Source organism: Salvelinus sp. IW2-2015, unplaced genomic scaffold, assembly GCF_002910315.2.
Source record: "Salvelinus sp. IW2-2015 unplaced genomic scaffold, ASM291031v2 Un_scaffold2963, whole genome shotgun sequence".
Taxonomy (NCBI): domain Eukaryota; kingdom Metazoa; phylum Chordata; class Actinopteri; order Salmoniformes; family Salmonidae; genus Salvelinus; species Salvelinus sp. IW2-2015.
Genome location: NW_019944258.1, coordinates 17,979 through 21,356, shown reverse-complemented (window position 1 = coordinate 21,356; position 3,378 = coordinate 17,979). Strand labels below are relative to the sequence as shown.

At 41.3% G+C, this 3,378-nt stretch overlaps 2 pseudogenes; both read left to right on the top strand.

Moving 5' to 3' along the window:
• LOC139025615 (zinc finger protein 664-like) overlaps nt 1-1,349 on the top strand; it is a 20,122-nt pseudogene extending 18,773 nt beyond the window's left edge.
• LOC112075057 (zinc finger protein 239-like) overlaps nt 1-3,334 on the top strand; it is a 22,789-nt pseudogene extending 19,455 nt beyond the window's left edge.
• Nucleotides 3,335-3,378: the final 44 nt, after the last annotated feature.

The following is a 3,378-nucleotide window of genomic DNA, read 5'->3' as shown; positions in this document are numbered from 1 at the left end:
TACCAGTGTGGAAAGGGTTTTGGACACTCAGGCAATCTAAAACTGCATGAAAGGACACACACTGGAAAGAAGCCATATCTATGCTCCCAGTGTGGAAATGAATTCTTCTCATCTGGGGACCTGAAAAAACATGAGAGAACACACTCTGTAGAGAGGCGTTTCCAATGTGCCCAATGTGGAAAGAGATTTATTCAGTCAGCGCATCTGAAAGATCATGAGAGAATACACCCAGGAGAACAACCATTCCAATGCTCCTTGTGTGGGAAAAGTTTTACCCATTCATGGAACCTGAAAATGCATGAGATGACACACACAGGAGGGAAGCCTTTCAGCTGCTCCCAGTGTGGAAAAAGTTTTACCCACTTAGGGACCTTGAAAACGCATGAAATGACACACACGTGAGAAGGAGAGATGCCTTTCCACTGCTCCCAGTGCGGAGAGGTTTACTTGGTTAGGGAATCTGAAAACGCATGAGAGAACACACATGGGGGAGAAGCCCTACCACTGCTCAGACTGTGGAAATAGATTTACCCAGCTAGGCTACCTGAAATCACATGAGTGGACACACACTGTGGAAAAGTTTTACCTAGTTAGGGAACTTGAAAATGCATGAGATGACACACACAGGAGAGATGCCTTTCCACTGCTCCCAGTTTGGAAAGAGTTTTAGAAATGCAGGGAACCTGAAAGTGCATGAAAGAAGACACTATGGAGAGAAGCCTTTCCAATCTTCTCATTGTGGAAATACATTTTCCCTGTCAGAGGACCTGAATTCACATGAGAGAATACAGGCGCTGTGTTCTGACTTATATTTTTGACTTAAGAAATTGTGTTTTGGTTTATGCCACATCAAATCAATGTATATGAAAGCTTACTCAAAAACAGGGTTACTTTTTTGTTTTTCTTTAAGACATGATAATATCTCAAATCAAAATATATATTTTTTAAATATGTATTTTGATTATGAAGTATCGATTTGAATATTGGTATTTAATAATGTAAATTATTATATAGATTAATAGAATGTGCATTTCTAGATTCTAACCTTGAAACCTCTTRGATATGATTTGGATATTACTAAAGACATTTGATTTGATGCATGATTTGGATATTGCAAAGTGTAAATTATTAGATCAGGATCAAAACTGGTGGAGAAACAAAAATAGCATCAATAGGTAAGTATACCAGTTTCATTTGAGTACCAGGATGTTGAGAGGTTTTGGGGGGGGGGGGCTGTGTGTGGGTCTTAGATGGTTGGTGGCCTGGCGTTTGGGACCTTGGGCCGGTAGCCCGAGAGGTCGCTGGTTTAGGTCCCCGATTCGACTGGGTGTGAGATCTGTCGATTTGCCCCTTGGNTCTTTCCATCATTGTATAATACTTTTTTTTGTGTGCAAATGAACTCAAGCTTACGGACAATGTCAAATGTGATATAGCGAAGCACCTGAGGTGAGTTGGGTTACACAATTAACGGATGACACAAACAACTGGATTCGTTATCCCTTTCATGCCCTACCTCCAGTCCACTTACCGATATCTGAACGAAAGAGCCTCATCAAAATTGCAACAAGCGGTTCTGTGAAAATGTTATTTAATCAGAAGCCACTGCCAGATTTCTGGATTGGGCTGCGCTCAGAGTATCCTGCCTTTGGCAAATCGCGCTGCTAAGACACTGATGCCCTTTGCAACCACGTACCTATGTGAGAGTGGATTTTTGGCCCTCACGAGCATGAGAACTAAATACAGGCACAGACTGTGTGTGGAAAATGATTTTAAGACTGACTCTCTCCAATACAACCCAACATTGCAGAGTTATGTGTATCCTTTCAAGCACACGCTTCTCATTCATCTGTGGTGAGTTACTCACAATTTTCGATGAACAAATAAAGTTTTATATGTGAGATGGGTAAATAAAGTACAACATTATTGATTATGATTATTTGTGCCCTGGTACTATAACAGCTCTTTGTCACTTCCCACGAGCCGGGTTGCGACAAACTCGTTCTTATGTTTAATAAATGTATAGTGTGTGTGTGTGTGGCAGGCTTACAATGATTTGAGAGTTTGGAAAAACATTTGAGAGTGTGCTGACCCTAGTGCTAAGAGGGGGTTCGCAGCTAAAGGTTGAATGTTTGAAGGGGTCCGGGACTATAAAACATTTAGGAACCACTGATGTAGAGGTTTCTTTCAGGTCTCTCTGTTTAACCAAATATTCTGTTTGTCTTCAGCAGGTGAAAGACCAGACTCTCACRGGAAAAGTCCTTCAGGGAAACCAGACCCACAGAAGATCAAACCAGCAAGACCACACCACTGCTCCCAGTGTGGAAAGTGTTTTAGACAYGCAGGGAATCTGAAAACGCATGAGATGATACATACAGGAGAGAAGCCATATCAATGCTCCCAGTGTGGAAAGGGTTTTAGACTCTCAGGGCATCTAAAAGTGCATGAAAGAACACACACTGGAGAGAAGCCATATCTATGCTACCAGTGTGGAAAGGGTTTTGGACACTCAGGCAATCTAAAACTGCATGAAAGGACACACACTGGAAAGAAGCCATATCTATGCTCCCAGTGTGGAAATGAATTYTTCTCATCTGGGGACCTGAAAAAACAYGAGAGAACACACTYWGTAGAGAGGCGTTTCCAATGTGCCCAATGTGGAAAGAGATTTATTCAGTCAGCGCATCTGAAAGATCAYGAGAGAATACACCCAGGAGAACAACCATTCCAATGCTCCTTGTGTGGGAAAAGTTTTACCCATTCATGGAACCTGAAAATGCATGAGATGACACACACATGAGAAGGAGAGATGCCTTTCCACTGCTCCCAGTGCGGAGAGGTTTACTTGGTTAGGGAATCTGAAAATGCATGAGAACACACACACGGGAGAAGCCCTACCACTGCTCAGACTGTGGAAATAGATTTACCCAGCTAGGCTACCTGAAATCACATGAGTGGACACACTGTGGAAAAGTTTTACCTAGTTAGGGAACTTGAAAATGCATGAGATGACACACACAGGAGGGATGCCTTTCCACTGCTCCCAGTGTGGAAAGAGTTTTAGAAATGCAGGGAACCTGAAAGTGCATGAAAGAAGACACTATGGAGAGAAGCCTTTCCAATCTTCTCATTGTGGAAATACATTTTCCCTGTCAGAGGACCTGAATTCACATGAGAGAATACAGGCGCTGTGTTCTGACTTATATTTTTGACTTAAGAAATTGTGTTTTGGTTTATGCCACATCAAATCAATGTATATGAAAGCTTACTCAAAAACAGGGTTACTTTTTTGTTTTTCTTTAAGACATGATAATATCTCAAATCAAAATATATATTTTTTAAATATGTATTTTGATTATGAAGTATCGATTTGAATATTGG